A 17,840-nucleotide genomic window follows, 5' to 3' on the forward strand; every position below is an offset into this window, starting at 1 on the left:
AGTTGCAAACTCCATTCCATACATATATATGGGGAGGTACTAGCTCCAACTCGATTTTACAGTGAAAACTGCAGGAACTTCAAACCGGCACTAGGAAACAGACTGAGAAAGCAGAGAAAAAGTGTCTCCTGCAACCCGTTCCCTTGGTGCTAGATGAACGAACGTCTCTCCACTTGCTCAGATCTGAGAGATAAGTGTGTGTGAAAGCCGTCCTTCACCTAGCTTGTTGGGAACACAAAGTTTCTTTTCAGTTGCAAACCCCATTCCATACATATATATGGGGAGGTACAAGCTCCAACTCGATTTTACAGTGAAAACTGCAGGAACTTCAAACCGGCACTAGGAAACAGACTGAGAAAGCAGAGAAAAAGTGTCTCCTGCAACCCGTTCCCTTGGTGCTACATGAACGAACGTCTCTCCACTTGCTCAGTTTTGAGAGATAGGTGTGTGTGAAAGCCGTCCTTCACCTAGCTTGTTGGGAACACAAAGTTTCTTTTCAGTTGCAAACTCCATTCCATACATATATATGGGGAGGTACTAGCTCCAACTCGGTTTTACAGTGAAAACTGCAGGAACTTCAAACCGGCACTAGGAAACAAACTGAGAAAGCTGAGAAAAAATGTCTCCTGCAACCCGTTCCCTTGGTGCTACATGAATGAACGTCTCTTCACTTGCTCAGTTCTGAGAGATATGTGTGTGTGAAAGCCGTCCTTCACCTAGCTTGTTGGGAACACAAAGTTTCTTTTCAGTTGCAAACTCCATTCCATACATATATATGGGGAGGTAGAATCTCCAACTCGGTTTTACAGTGAAAACTGCAGGAACTTAAAACCGGCACTAGGAAACAGACTGAGAAAGCAGAGAAAAAGTGTCTCCTGCAACCCGTTCCCTTGGTGCTAGATGAACGATCGTCTCTCCACTTACTCAGTTCTGAGAGATATGTGTGTGTGAAAGCCGTCCTTCACCTAGCTTGTTGGGAACACAAAGTTTCTTTTCAGTTGCAAACTCCATTCCATACATATATATGGGGAGGTACTAGCTCCAACTCTGTTTGACAGTGAAAACTGCAGGAACTTCAAACCGGCACTAGGAAACAGACGGAGAAAGCAGAGAAAAAGTGTCTCCTGCAACCCGTTCCCTTGGTGCTAGAAGAACGAACGTCTCTCCACTTGCTCAGTTCTGAGAGATAAGTGTGTGTGAAAGCCGTCCTTCACCTAGCTTGTTGGGAACACAAAGATTCTTTTCACTTGCAAACCCCATTCCATACATATATATGGGGAGGTACTAGCTCCAACTCGGTTTTACAGTGAAAACTGCAGGAACTTCAAACCGGCACTAGGAAACAGACTGACAAAGCAGAGAAAAAGTGTCTCCTGCAACCCGTTCTCTGGGTGCTAGATGAACGAACGTCTCTCCACTTGCTAAGTTCTGAGAGATAAGTGTGTGTGAAAGCCGTTCTTCACCTAGCTTGTTGGGAACACAAAGTTTCTTTTCAGTTGCAAACTCCATTCCATATATATATATGGGGAGGTACTAGCTCCAACTCGGTTTTACAGTGAAAACTGCAGGAACTTCAAACCGGCACTAGGAAACAGACTGAGAAAACAGAGAAAAAGTGTCTCCTGCAACCCGTTCCCTTGGTGCTGGATGAACGAACGTCTCTCCACTTACTCAGATCTGAGAGATATGTGTGTGTGAAAGCCGTCCTTCACCTAGCTTGTTGGGAACACAAAGTTTCTTTTCAGTTGCAAACTCCATTCCATACATATATATGGGGAGGTACTAGCTCCAACTCGGTTTTACAGTGAAAACTGCAGGAACTTAAAACCGGCACTAGGAAACAGACTGAGAAAGCAGAGAAAAAGTGTCTCCTGCAACCCGTTCCCTTGGTGCTAGATGAACGAACGTCTCTCCACTTGCTCAGTTCTGAGAGATAAGTGTGTGTGAAAGCCGTCCTTCACCTAGCTTGTTGGGAACACAAAGTTTCTTTTCAGTTGCAAACCCCATTCCATACATATATATGGGGAGGTACTAGCTCCAACTCGATTTTACAGTGAAAACTGCAGGAACTTCAAACCGGCACTAGGAAACAGACTGAGAAAGCAGAGAAAAAGTGTCTCCTGCAACCCGTTCCCTTGGTGCTAGATGAACGAACGTCTCTCCACTTGCTCAGTTCTGAGAGATAAGTGTTTGTGAAAGCCGTCCTTCACCTTGCTTGTTGGGAACACAAAGTTTCTTTTCAGTTGCAAACTCCATTCCATACATATATATGGGGAGGTACTAGCTCCAACTCGGTTTTACAGTGAAAACTGCAGGAACTTCAAACCGGCACTAGGAAACAGACAGAGAAAGCAGAGAAAAAGTGTCTCCTGCAACCCGTTCCCTTGGTGCTAGATGAACGAACGTCTCTCCACTTGCTCAGTTCTGAGAGATAAGTGTGTGTGAAACCGTCCTTCACCTAGCTTGTTGGGAACACAAAGTTTCTTTTCAGTTGCAAACTCCATTCCATACATATATTTGGGGAGGTACTAGCTCCAACTCGGTTTTACAGTGAAAACTGCAGGAACTTCAAACCGGCACTAGGAAACAGACTGAGAAAGCAGAGAAAAAGTGTCTCCTGCAACCCGTTCCCTTGGTGCTAGATGAACGTACGTCTCTCCACTTGCTCAGTTCTGAGAGATATGTGTGTGTGAAAGCCGTCCTTCACCTAGCTTGTTGGGAACACAAAGTTTCTTTTCAGTTGCAAACTCCATTCCATACATATATATGGGGAGTTACTAGCTCCAACTCTGTTTGACAGTGAAAACTGCATTAACTTCAAACCGGCACTAGGAAACAGTCTGACAAAGCAGAGAAAAAGTGTCTCCTGCAACCCGTTCCCTTGGTGCTAGATGAACGAACGTCTCTCCACTTGCTCAGTTCTGAGGGATAAGTGTGTGTGAAAGCCGTCCTTCACCTATCTTGTTGGGAACACAAAGTTTCTTTTCAGTTGCAAACTCCATTCCATACATATATATGGGGAGGTACTAGCTCCAACTCGATTTTACAGTGAAAACTGCAGGAACTTCAAACCGGCACTAGGAAACAGACTGAGAAAGCAGAGAAAAAGTGTCTCCTGCAACCCGTTCCCTTGGTGCTAGATGAACGAACGTCTCTCCACTTGCTCAGATCTGAGAGATAAGTGTGTGTGAAAGCCGTCCTTCACCTAGCTTGTTGGGAACACAAAGTTTCTTTTCAGTTGCAAACCCCATTCCATACATATATATGGGGAGGTACAAGCTCCAACTCGATTTTACAGTGAAAACTGCAGGAACTTCAAACCGGCACTAGGAAACAGACTGAGAAAGCAGAGAAAAAGTGTCTCCTGCAACCCGTTCCCTTGGTGCTACATGAACGAACGTCTCTCCACTTGCTCAGTTTTGAGAGATAGGTGTGTGTGAAAGCCGTCCTTCACCTAGCTTGTTGGGAACACAAAGTTTCTTTTCAGTTGCAAACTCCATTCCTTACATATATATGGGGAGTTACTAGCTCCAACTCTGTTTGACAGTGAAAACTGCATTAACTTCAAACCGGCACTAGGAAACAGACTGACAAAGCAGAGAAAAAGTGTCTCCTGCAACCCGTTCCCTGGGTGCTAGATGAACGAACGTCTCTCCACTTGCTCAGTTCTGAGGGATAAGTGTGTGTGAAAGCCGTCCTTCACCTTGCTTGTTGGGAACACAAAGTTTCTTTTCAGTTGCAAACTCCATTCCATACATATATATGGGGAGGTACTAGCTCCAACTCGATTTTACAGTGAAAACTGCAGGAACTTCAAACCGGCACTAGGAAACAGACTGAGAAAGCAGAGAAAAAGTGTCTCCTGCAACCCGTTCCCTTGGTGCTAGATGAACGAACGTCTCTCCACTTGCTCAGATCTGAGAGATAAGTGTGTGTGAAAGCCGTCCTTCACCTAGCTTGTTGGGAACACAAAGTTTCTTTTCAGTTGCAAACCCCATTCCATACATATATATGGGGAGGTACAAGCTCCAACTCGATTTTACAGTGAAAACTGCAGGAACTTCAAACCGGCACTAGGAAACAGACTGAGAAAGCAGAGAAAAAGTGTCTCCTGCAACCCGTTCCCTTGGTGCTACATGAACGAACGTCTCTCCACTTGCTCAGTTTTGAGAGATAGGTGTGTGTGAAAGCCGTCCTTCACCTAGCTTGTTGGGAACACAAAGTTTCTTTTCAGTTGCAAACTCCATTCCATACATATATATGGGGAGGTACTAGCTCCAACTCGGTTTTACAGTGAAAACTGCAGGAACTTCAAACCGGCACTAGGAAACAAACTGAGAAAGCTGAGAAAAAATGTCTCCTGCAACCCGTTCCCTTGGTGCTACATGAATGAACGTCTCTTCACTTGCTCAGTTCTGAGAGATAAGTGTGTGTGAAAGCCGTCCTTCACCTAGATTGTTGGGAACACAAAGTTTCTTTTCAGTTGCAAACTCCATTCCATACATATATATGGGGAGGTAGAATCTCCAACTCGGTTTTACAGTGAAAACTGCAGGAACTTAAAACCGGCACTAGGAAACAGACTGAGAAAGCAGAGAAAAAGTGTCTCCTGCAACCCGGTCCGTTGGTGCTAGATGAACGAACGTCTCTCCACTTGCTCAGTTCTGAGAGATAAGTGTGTGTGAAAGCCGTCCTTCACCTAGCTTGTTGGGAACACAAAGATTCTTTTCACTTGCAAACCACATTCCATACATATATATGGGGAGGTACTAGCTCCAACTCGGTTTTACAGTGAAAACTGCAGGAACTTCAAACCGGCACTAGGAAACAAACTGAGAAAGCTGAGAAAAAATGTCTCCTGCAACCCGTTCCCTTGGTGCTACATGAATGAACGTCTCTTCACTTGCTCAGTTCTGAGAGATAAGTGTGTGTGAAAGCCGTCCTTCACCTAGCTTGTTGGGAACACAAAGTTTCTTTTCAGTTGCAAACTCCATTCCATACATATATATGGGGAGGTAGAATCTCCAACTCGGTTTTACAGTGAAAACTGCAGGAACTTAAAACCGGCACTAGGAAACAGACTGAGAAAGCAGAGAAAAAGTGTCTCCTGCAACCCGTTCCCTTGGTGCTAGATGAACGAACGTCTCTCCACTTACTCAGTTCTGAGAGATATGTGTGTGTGAAAGCCGTCCTTCACCTAGCTTGTTGGGAACACAAAGTTTCTTTTCAGTTGCAAACTCCATTCCATACATATATATGGGGAGTTACTAGCTCCAACTCTGTTTGACAGTGAAAACTGCATTAACTTCAAACCGGCACTAGGAAACAGAATGACAAAGCAGAGAAAAAGTGTCTCCTGCAACCCGTTCCCTGGGTGCTAGATGAACGAACGTCTCTCCACTTGCTCAGTTCTGAGGGATAAGTGTGTGTGAAAGCCGTCCTTCACCTAGCTTGTTGGGAACACAAAGTTTCTTTTCAGTTGCAAACTCCATTCCATACATATATATGGGGGGGTACTAGCTCCAACTCGATTTTACAGTGAAAACTGCAGGAACTTCAAACCGGCACTAGGAAACAGACTGAGAAAGCAGAGAAAAAGTGTCTCCTGCAACCCGTTCCCTTGGTGCTAGATGAACGAACGTCTCTCCACTTGCTCAGTTCTGAGAGATAAGTGTGTGTGAAAGCCGTCCTTCACCTAGCTTGTTGGGAACACAAAGTTTCTTTTCAGTTGCAAACTCCATTCCATACAAATATATGGGGAGGTACTAGCTCCAACTCTGTTTGACAGTGAAAACTGCAGGAACTTCAAACCGGCACTAGGAAACAGACTGAGAAAGCAGAGAAAAAGTGTCTCCTGCAACCCGTTCCCTTGGTGCTACATGAATGAACGTCTCTTCACTTGCTCAGTTCTGAGAGATAAGTGTGTGTGAAAGCCGTCCTTCACCTAGCTTGTTGGGAACACAAAGTTTCTTTTCAGTTGCAAACTCCATTCCATACATATATATGGGGAGGTAGAATCTCCAACTCGGTTTTACAGTGAAAACTGCAGGAACTTAAAACCGGCACTAGGAAACAGACTGAGAAAGCAGAGAAAAAGTGTCTCCTGCAACCCGTTCCCTTGGTGCTAGATGAACGAACGTCTCTCCACTTACTCAGTTCTGAGAGATATGTGTGTGTGAAAGCCGTCCTTCACCTAGCTTGTTGGGAACACAAAGTTTCTTTTCAGTTGCAAACTCCATTCCTTACATATATATGGGGAGTTACTAGCTCCAACTCTGTTTGACAGTGAAAACTGCATTAACTTCAAACCGGCACTAGGAAACAGACTGACAAAGCAGAGAAAAAGTGTCTCCTGCAACCCGTTCCCTGGGTGCTAGATGAACGAACGTCTCTCCACTTGCTCAGTTCTGAGGGATAAGTGTGTGTGAAAGCCGTCCTTCACCTAGCTTGTTGGGAACACAAAGTTTCTTTTCAGTTGCAAACTCCATTCCATACATATATATGGGGAGGTACTAGCTCCAACTCGATTTTACAGTGAAAACTGCAGGAACTTCAAACCGGCACTAGGAAACAGACTGAGAAAGCAGAGAAAAAGTGTCTCCTGCAACCCGTTCCCTTGGTGCTAGATGAACGAACGTCTCTCCACTTGCTCAGATCTGAGAGATAAGTGTGTGTGAAAGCCGTCCTTCACCTAGCTTGTTGGGAACACAAAGTTTCTTTTCAGTTGCAAACCCCATTCCATACATATATATGGGGAGGTACAAGCTCCAACTCGATTTTACAGTGAAAACTGCAGGATCTTCAAACCGGCACTAGGAAACAGACTGAGAAAGCAGAGAAAAAGTGTCTCCTGCAACCCGTTCCCTTGGTGCTACATGAACGAACGTCTCTCCACTTGCTCAGTTTTGAGAGATAGGTGTGTGTGAAAGCCGTCCTTCACCTAGCTTGTTGGGAACACAAAGTTTCTTTTCAGTTGCAAACTCCATTCCATACATATATATGGGGAGGTACTAGCTCCAACTCGGTTTTACAGTGAAAACTGCAGGAACTTCAAACCGGCACTAGGAAACAAACTGAGAAAGCTGAGAAAAAATGTCTCCTGCAACCCGTTCCCTTGGTGCTACATGAATGAACGTCTCTTCACTTGCTCAGTTCTGAGAGATAAGTGTGTGTGGAAGCCGTCCTTCACCTAGCTTGTTGGGAACACAAAGTTTCTTTTCAGTTGCAAACTCCATTCCATACATATATATGGGGAGGTAGAATCTCCAACTCGGTTTTACAGTGAAAACTGCAGGAACTTAAAACCGGCACTAGGAAACAGACTGAGAAAGCAGAGAAAAATTGTCTCCTGCAACCCGGTCCCTTGGTGCTAGATGAACGAACGTCTCTCCACTTGCTCAGTTCTGAGAGATAAGTGTGTGTGAAAGCCGTCCTTCACCTAGCTTGTTGGGAACACAAAGATTCTTTTCACTTGCAAACCACATTCCATACATATATATGGGGAGGTACTAGCTCCAACTCGGTTTTACAGTGAAAACTGCAGGAACTTCAAACCGGCACTAGGAAACAAGCTGAGAAAGCTGAGAAAAAATGTCTCCTGCAACCCGTTCCCTTGGTGCTACATGAATGAACGTCTCTTCACTTGCTCAGTTCTGAGAGATAAGTGTGTGTGAAAGCCGTCCTTCACCTAGCTTGTTGGGAACACAAAGTTTCTTTTCAGTTGCAAACTCCATTCCATACATATATATGGGGAGGTAGAATCTCCAACTCGGTTTTACAGTGAAAACTGCAGGAACTTAAAACCGGCACTAGGAAACAGACTGAGAAAGCAGAGAAAAAGTGTCTCCTGCAACCCGTTCCCTTGGTGCTAGATGAACGAACGTCTCTCCACTTACTCAGTTCTGAGAGATATGTGTGTGTGAAAGCCGTCCTTCACCTAGCTTGTTGGGAACACAAAGTTTCTTTTCAGTTGCAAACTCCATTCCATACATATATATGGGGAGTTACTAGCTCCAACTCTGTTTGACAGTGAAAACTGCATTAACTTCAAACCGGCACTAGGAAACAGAATGACAAAGCAGAGAAAAAGTGTCTCCTGCAACCCGTTCCCTGGGTGCTAGATGAACGAACGTCTCTCCACTTGCTCAGTTCTGAGGGATAAGTGTGTGTGAAAGCCGTCCTTCACCTAGCTTGTTGGGAACACAAAGTTTCTTTTCAGTTGCAAACTCCATTCCATACATATATATGGGGGGGTACTAGCTCCAACTCGATTTTACAGTGAAAACTGCAGGAACTTCAAACCGGCACTAGGAAACAGACTGAGAAAGCAGAGAAAAAGTGTCTCCTGCAACCCGTTCCCTTGGTGCTAGATGAACGAACGTCTCTCCACTTGCTCAGTTCTGAGAGATAAGTGTGTGTGAAAGCCGTCCTTCACCTAGCTTGTTGGGAACACAAAGTTTCTTTTCAGTTGCAAACTCCATTCCATACATATATATGGGGAGGTACTAGCTCCAACTCGGTTTGACAGTGAAAACTGCAGGAACTTCAAACCGGCACTAGGAAACAGACTGAGAAAGCAGAGAAAAAGTGTCTCCTGCAACCCGTTCCCTTGGTGCTACATGAACGAACGTCTCTCCACTTGCTCAGTTTTGAGAGATAGGTGTGTGTGAAAGCCGTCCTTCACCTAGCTTGTTGGGAACACAAAGTTTCTTTTCAGTTGCAAACTCCATTCCATACATATATATGGGGAGGTACTAGCTCCAACTCGGTTTTACAGTGAAAACTGCAGGAACTTCAAACCGGCACTAGGAAACAAACTGAGAAAGCTGAGAAAAAATGTCTCCTGAAACCCGTTCCCTTGGTGCTACATGAATGAACGTGTCTTCACTTGCTCAGTTCTGAGAGATAAGTGTGTGTGAAAGCCGTCCTTCACCTAGCTTGTTGGGAACACAAAGTTTCTTTTCAGTTGCAAACTCCATTCCATACATATATATGGGGAGGTAGAATCTCCAACTCGGTTTTACAGTGAAAACTGCAGGAACTTAAAACCGGCACTAGGAAACAGACTGAGAAAGCAGAGAAAAAGTGTCTCCTGCAACCCGTTCCCTTGGTGCTAGATGAACGAACGTCTCTCCACTTACTCAGTTCTGAGAGATATGTGTGTGTGAAAGCCGTCCTTCACCTAGCTTGTTGGGAACACAAAGTTTCTTTTCAGTTGCAAACTCCATTCCATACATATATATGGGGAGTTACTAGCTCCAACTCTGTTTGACAGTGAAAACTGCATTAACTTCAAACCGGCACTAGGAAACAGAATGACAAAGCAGAGAAAAAGTGTCTCCTGCAACCCGTTCCCTGGGTGCTAGATGAACGAACGTCTCTCCACTTGCTCAGTTCTGAGGGATAAGTGTGTGTGAAAGCCGTCCTTCACCTAGCTTGTTGGGAACACAAAGTTTCTTTTCAGTTGCAAACTCCATTCCATACATATATATGGGGAGGTACTAGCTCCAACTCGGTTTGACAGTGAAAACTGCAGGAACTTCAAACCGGCACTAGGAAACAGACTGAGAAAGCAGAGAAAAAGTGTCTCCTGCAACCCGTTCCCTTGGTGCTACATGAACGAACGTCTCTCCACTTGCTCAGTTTTGAGAGATAGGTGTGTGTGAAAGCTGTCCTTCACCTAGCTTGTTGGGAACACAAAGTTTCTTTTCAGTTGCAAACTCCATTCCATACATATATATGGGGAGGTACTAGCTCCAACTCGGTTTTACAGTGAAAACTGCAGGAACTTCAAACCGGCACTAGGAAACAAACTGAGAAAGCTGAGAAAAAATGTCTCCTGAAACCCGTTCCCTTGGTGCTACATGAATGAACGTCTCTTCACTTGCTCAGTTCTGAGAGATAAGTGTGTGTGAAAGCCGTCCTTCACCTAGCTTGTTGGGAACACAAAGTTTATTTTCAGTTGCAAACTCCATTCCATACATATATATGGGGAGGTAGAATCTCCAACTCGGTTTTACAGTGAAAACTGCAGGAACTTAAAACCGGCACTAGGAAACAGACTGAGAAAGCAGAGAAAAAGTGTCTCCTGCAACCCGGTCCCTTGGTGCTAGATGAACGAACGTCTCTCCACTTGCTCAGTTCTGAGAGATAAGTGTGTGTGAAAGCAGTCCTTCACCTAGATTTTTGGGAACACAAAGATTCTTTTCACTTGCAAACCCCATTCCATACATATATATGGGGAGGTACTAGCTCCAACTCGGTTTTACAGTGAAAACTGCAGGAACTTCAAACCGGCACTAGGAAACAGACTGACAAAGCAGAGAAAAAGTGTCTCCTGCAACCCGTTCTCTGGGTGCTAGATGAACGAACGTCTCTCCACTTGCTCAGATCTGAGAGATAAGTGTGTGTGAAAGCCGTTCTTCACCTAGCTTGTTGGGAACAAAAAGTTTCTTTTCAGTTGCAAACTCCATTCCATATATATATATATGGGGAGGTACAAGCTCCAACTCGGTTTTACAGTGAAAACTGCAGGAACTTCAAACCGGCACTAGGAAACAGACTGAGAAAACAGAGAAAAAGTGTCTCCTGCAACCCGTTCCCTTGGTGCTGGATGAACGAACGTCTCTCCACTTACTCAGATCTGAGAGATATGTGTGTGTGAAAGCCGTCCTTCACCTAGCTTGTTGGGAACACAAAGTTTCTTTTCAGTTGCAAACTCCATTCCATACATATATATGGGGAGGTACTAGCTCCAACTCGGTTTTACAGTGAAAACTGCAGGAACTTCAAACCGGCACTAGGAAACAGACTGAGAAAGCAGAGAAAAAGTGTCTCCTGCAACCCGTTCCCTTGGTGCTAGATGAACGAACGTCTCTCCACTTGCTCAGTTCTGAGAGATAAGTGTGTGTGAAAGCCGTCCTTCACCTAGCTTGTTGGGAACACAAAGTTTCTTTTCAGTTGCAAACCCCATTCCATACATATATATGGGGAGGTACTAGCTCCAACTCGATTTTTCAGTGAAAACTGCAGGAACTTCAAACCGGCACTAGGAAACAGACTGAGAAAGCAGAGAAAAAGTGTCTCCTGCAACCCGTTCCCTTGGTGCTAGATGAACGAACGTCTCTCCACTTGCTCAGTTCTGAGAGATAAGTGTGTGTGAAAGCCGTCCTTCACCTAGCTTGTTGGGAACACAAAGTTTCTTTTCAGTTGCAAACTCCATTCCATACATATATATGGGGAGGTACTAGCTCCAACTCGGTTTTACAGTGAAAACTGCAGGAACTTCAAACCGGCACTAGGAAACAGACTGAGAAAGCAGAGAAAAAGTGTCTCCTGCAACCCGTTCCCTTGGTGCTAGATGAACGAACGTCTCTCCACTTGCTCAGTTCTGAGAGATAAGTGTGTGTGAAACCGTCCTTCACCTAGCTTGTTGGGAACACAAAGTTTCTTTTCAGTTGCAAACTCCATTCCATACATATATTTGGGGAGGTACTAGCTCCAAATCGGTTTTACAGTGAAAACTGCAGGAACTTCAAACCGGCACTAGGAAACAGACTGAGAAAGCAGAGAAAAAGTGTCTCCTGCAACCCGTTCCCTTGGTGCTAGATGAACGAACGTCTCTCCACTTACTCAGTTCTGAGAGATATGTGTGTGTGAAAGCCGACCTTCACCTAGCTTGTTGGGAACACAAAGTTTCTTTTCAGTTGCAAACTCCATTCCATTCATATATATGGGGAGTTACTAGCTCCAACTCTGTTTGACAGTGTAAACTGCATTAACTTCAAACCGGCACTAGGAAACAGACTGACAAAGCAGAGAAAAAGTGTCTCCTGCAACCCGTTCCCTGCGTGCTAGATGAACGAACGTCTCTCCACTTGCTCAGTTCTGAGGGATAAGTGTGTGTGAAAGCCGTCCTTCACCTAGCTTGTTGGGAACACAAAGTTTCTTTTCAGTTGCAAACTCCATTCCATACATATATATTTTTGGAGGTACTAGCTCCAACTCGATTTTACAGTGAAAACTGCAGGAACTTCAAACCGGCACTAGGAAACAGACTGAGAAAGCAGAGAAAAAGTGTCTCCTGCAACCCGTTCCCTTGGTGCTAGATGAACGAACGTCTCTCCACTTGCTCAGATCTGAGAGATAAGTGTGTGTGAAAGCCGTCCTTCACCTAGCTTGTTGGGAACACAAAGTTTCTTTTCAGTTGCAAACCCCATTCCATACATATATATGGGGAGGTACAAGCTCCAACTCGATTTTACAGTGAAAACTGCAGGAACTTCAAACCGGCACTAGGAAACAGACTGAGAAAGCAGAGAAAAATGTCTCCTGCAAACCGTTCCCTTGGTGCTAGATGAACGAACGTCTCTCCACTTGCTCAGTTCTGAGAGATAAGTGTGTGTGAAAGCCGTCCTTCATCTAGCTTGTTGGGAACACAAAGTTTCTTTTCAGTTGCAAACTCCATTCCATACATATATATGGGGAGGTACTAGCTCCAACTCGGTTTTACAGTGAAAACTGCAGGAACTTCAAACCGGCACTAGGAAACAGACTGAGAAAGCAGAGAAAAAGTGTCTCCTGCAACCCGTTCCCTTGGTGCTAGATGAACGAACGTCTCTCCACTTGCTCAGTTCTGAGAGATAAGTGTGTGTGAAAGCCGTCCTTCACCTAGCTTCTTGGGAACACAAAGATTCTTTTCACTTGCAAACCCCATTCCATAAATATATATGGGTAGGTACTAGCTCCAACTCGGTTTTACTGTGAAAACTGCAGGAACTTTAAACCGGCACTAGGAAACAGACTGAGAAAGCAGAGAAAAAGTGTCTCCTGCAACCCGTTCTCTGGGTGCTAGATGAACGAACGTCTCTCCACTTGCTCAGATCTGAGAGATAAGTGTGTGTGAAAGCCGTCCTTCACCTAGCTTGTTGGGAACACAAAGTTTCTTTTCAGTTGCAAACCCCATTCCATACATATATATGGGGAGGTACTAGCTCCAACTCGATTTTACAGTGAAAACTGCAGGAACTTCAAACCGGCACTAGGAAACAGACTGAGAAAGCAGAGAAAAAGTGTCTCCTGCAACCCGTTCCCTTGGTGCTAGATGAACGAACGTCTCTCCACTTGCTCAGTTCTGAGAGATAAGTGTGTGTGAAAGCCGTCCTTCACCTAGCTTGTTGGGAACACAAAGTTTCTTTTCAGTTGCAAACTCCATTCCATACATATATATGGGGAGGTACTAGCTCCAACTCGGTTTTACAGTGAAAACTGCAGGAACTTGCAACCGGCACTAGGAAACAGACTGAGAAAGCAGAGAAAAAGTGTCTCCTGCAACCCGTTCCCTTGGTGCTAGATGAACGAACGTCTCTCCACTTGCTCAGTTCTGAGAGATAAGTGTGTGTGAAACCGTCCTTCACCTAGCTTGTTGGGAACACAAAGTTTCTTTCCAGTTGCAAACTCCATTCCATACATATATTTGGGGAGGTACTAGCTCCAACTCGGTTTGACAGTGAAAACTGCAGGAACTTCAAACCGGCACTAGGAAACAGACTGAAAAAGCAGAGAAAAAGTGTCTCCTGCAACCCGTTCCCTTGGTGCTAGATGAACGAACGTCTCTCCACTTACTCAGTTCTGAGAGATATGTGTGTGTGAAAGCCGTCCTTCACCTAGCTTGTTGGGAACACAAAGTTTCTTTTCAGTTGCAAACTCCATTCCATACATATATATGGGGAGGTACTAGCTCCAACTCTATTTTACAGTGAAAACTGCAGGAACTTCAAACCGGCACTAGGAAACAGACTGAGAAAGCAGAGAAAAAGTGTCTCCTGCAACCCGTTCCCTGGGTGCTAGATGAACGAACGTCTCTCCACTTGCTCAGTTCTGAGGGAAAAGTGTGTGTGAAAGCCGTACTTCACCTAGCTTGTTGGGAACACAAAGTTTCTTTTCAGTTGCAAACTCCATTCCATACATATATATGGGGAGGTACTAGCTCCAACTCGGTTTTACAGTGAAAACTGCAGGAACTTCAAACCGGCACTAGGAAACAGACTGAGAAAGCAGAGAAAAAGTGTCTCCTGCAACCCGTTCCCTTGGTGCTAGATGAACGAACGTCTCTCCACTTACTCAGTTCTGAGAGATATGTGTGTGTGAAAGCCGTCCTTCACCTAGCTTGTTGGGAACACAAAGTTTCTTTTCAGTTGCAAACTCCATTCCATACATATATATGGGGAGGTACTAGCTCCAACTCGATTTTACAGTGAAAACTGCAGGAACTTCAAACCGGCACTAGGAAACAAACTGAGAAAGCTGAGAAAAAATGTCTCCTGCAACCCGTTCCCTTGGTGCTACATGAATGAACGTCTCTTCACTTGCTCAGTTCAGAGAGATAAGTGTGTGTGAAAGCCGTCCTTCACCTAGCTTGTTGGGAACACAAAGTTTCTTTTCAGTTGCAAACTCCATTCCATACATATATATGGGGAGGTAGAATCTCCAAATCGGTTTTACAGTGAAAACTGCAGGAACTTAAAACCGGCACTAGGAAACAGACTGAGAAAGCAGAGAAAAATTGTCTCCTGCAACCCGGTCCCTTGGTGCTAGATGAACGAACGTCTCTCCACTTGCTCAGTTCTGAGAGATAAGTGTGTGTGAAAGCCGTCCTTCACCTAGCTTGTTGGGAACACAAAGATTCTTTTCACTTGCAAACCACATTCCATACATATATATGGGGAGGTACTAGCTCCAACTCGGTTTTACAGTGAAAACTGCAGGAACTTCAAACCGGCACTAGGAAACAAACTGAGAAAGCTGAGAAAAAATGTCTCCTGCAACCCGTTCCCTTGGTGCTACATGAATGAACGTCTCTTCACTTGCTCAGTTCTGAGAGATAAGTGTGTGTGAAAGCCGTCCTTCACCTAGCTTGTTGGGAACACAAAGTTTCTTTTCAGTTGCAAACTCCATTCCATACATATATATGGGGAGGTAGAATCTCCAACTCGGTTTTACAGTGAAAACTGCAGGAACTTAAAACCGGCACTAGGAAACAGACTGAGAAAGCAGAGAAAAAGTGTCTCCTGCAACCCGTTCCCTTGGTGCTAGATGAACGAACGTCTCTCCACTTACTCAGTTCTGAGAGATATGTGTGTGTGAAAGCCGTCCTTCACCTAGCTTGTTGGGAACACAAAGTTTCTTTTCAGTTGCAAACTCCATTCCATACATATATATGGGGAGTTACTAGCTCCAACTCTGTTTGACAGTGAAAACTGCATTAACTTCAAACCGGCACTAGGAAACAGAATGACAAAGCAGAGAAAAAGTGTCTCCTGCAACCCGTTCCCTGGGTGCTAGATGAACGAACGTCTCTCCACTTGCTCAGTTCTGAGGGATAAGTGTGTGTGAAAGCCGTCCTTCACCTAGCTTGTTGGGAACACAAAGTTTCTTTTCAGTTGCAAACTCCATTCCATACATATATATGGGGGGGTACTAGCTCCAACTCGATTTTACAGTGAAAACTGCAGGAACTTCAAACCGGCACTAGGAAACAGACTGAGAAAGCAGAGAAAAAGTGTCTCCTGCAACCCGTTCCCTTGGTGCTAGATGAACGAACGTCTCTCCACTTGCTCAGTTCTGAGAGATAAGTGTGTGTGAAAGCCGTCCTTCACCTAGCTTGTTGGGAACACAAAGTTTCTTTTCAGTTGCAAACTCCATTCCATACATATATATGGGGAGGTACTAGCTCCAACTCGGTTTGACAGTGAAAACTGCAGGAACTTCAAACCGGCACTAGGAAACAGACTGAGAAAGCAGAGAAAAAGTGTCTCCTGCAACCCGTTCCCTTGGTGCTACATGAACGAACGTCTCTCCACTTGCTCAGTTTTGAGAGATAGGTGTGTGTGAAAGCCGTCCTTCACCTAGCTTGTTGGGAACACAAAGTTTCTTTTCAGTTGCAAACTCCATTCCATACATATATATGGGGAGGTACCAGCTCCAACTCGGTTTTACAGTGAAAACTGCAGGAACTTCAAACCGGCACTAGGAAACAAACTGAGAAAGCTGAGAAAAAATGTCTCCTGCAACCCGTTCCCTTGGTGCTACATGAATGAACGTCTCTTCACTTGCTCAGTTCTGAGAGATAAGTGTGTGTGAAAGCCGTCCTTCACCTAGCTTGTTGGAAACACAAAGTTTCTTTTCAGTTGCAAACTCCATTCCATACATATATATGGGGAGGTAGAATCTCCAACTCGGTTTTACAGTGAAAACTGCAGGAACTTAAAACCGGCACTAGGAAACAGACTGAGAAAGCAGAGAAAAAGTGTCTCCTGCAACCCGGTCCCTTGGTGCTAGATGAACGAACGTCTCTCCACTTGCTCAGTTCTGAGAGATAAGTGTGTGTGAAAGCCGTCCTTCACCTAGCTTGTTGGGAACACAAAGATTCTTTTCACTTGCAAACCCCATTCCATACATATATATGGGGAGGTACTAGCTCCAACTCGGTTTTACAGTGAAAACTGCAGGAACTTCAAACCGGCACTAGGAAACAGACTGACAAAGCAGAGAAACAGTGTCTCCTGCAACCCGTTCTCTGGGTGCTAGATGAACGAACGTCTCTCCACTTGCTCAGATCTGAGAGATAAGTGTGTGTGAAAGCCGTTCTTCACCTAGCTTGTTGGGAACAAATAGTTTCTTTTCAGTTGCAAACTCCATTCCATATATATATATGGGGAGGTACAAGCTCCAACTCGGTTTTACAGTGAAAACTGCAGGAACTTCAAACCGGCACTAGGAAACAGACTGAGAAAACAGAGAAAAAGTGTCTCCTGCAACCCGTTCCCTTGGTGCTGGATGAACGAACGTCTCTCCACTTACTCAGTTCTGAGAGATAAGTGTGTGTGAAAGCCGTCCTTCACCTAGCTTGTTGGGAACACAAAGATTCTTTTCACTTGCAAACCCCATTCCATACATATATATGGGGAGGTACTAGCTCCAACTCGGTTTTACAGTGAAAACTGCAGGAACTTCAAACCGGCACTAGGAAACAGACTGACAAAGCAGAGAAACAGTGTCTCCTGCAACCCGTTCTCTGGGTGCTAGATGAACGAACGTCTCTCCACTTGCTCAGATCTGAGAGATAAGTGTGTGTGAAAGCCGTTCTTCACCTAGCTTGTTGGGAACAAATAGTTTCTTTTCAGTTGCAAACTCCATTCCATATATATATATGGGGAGGTACAAGCTCCAACTCGGTTTTACAGTGAAAACTGCAGGAACTTCAAACCGGCACTAGGAAACAGACTGAGAAAACAGAGAAAAAGTGTCTCCTGCAACCCGTTCCCTTGGTGCTGGATGAACGAACGTCTCTCCACTTACTCAGATCTGAGAGATATGTGTGTGTGAAAGCCGTCCTTCACCTAGCTTGTTGGGAACACAAAGTTTCTTTTCAGTTGCAAACTCCATTCCATACATATATATGGGGAGGTACTAGCTCCAACTCGGTTTTACAGTGAAAACTGCAGGAACTTCAAACCGGCACTAGGAAACAGACTGAGAAAGCAGAGAAAAAGTGTCTCCTGCAACCCGTTCCCTTGGTGCTAGATGAACGAACGTCTCTCCACTTGCTCAGTTCTGAGAGATAAGTGTGTGTGAAAGCCGTCCTTCACCTAGCTTGTTGGGAACACAAAGTTTCTTTTCAGTTGCAAACCCCATTCCATACATATATATGGGGAGGTACTAGCTCCAACTCGATTTTTCAGTGAAAACTGCAGGAACTTCAAACCGGCACTAGGAAACAGACTGAGAAAGCAGAGAAAAAGTGTCTCCTGCAACCCGTTCCCTTGGTGCTAGATGAACGA

Source organism: Camelus bactrianus, chromosome 1 (assembly GCF_048773025.1).
Source record: "Camelus bactrianus isolate YW-2024 breed Bactrian camel chromosome 1, ASM4877302v1, whole genome shotgun sequence".
NCBI classification, from domain to species: Eukaryota; Metazoa; Chordata; class Mammalia; order Artiodactyla; family Camelidae; genus Camelus; species Camelus bactrianus.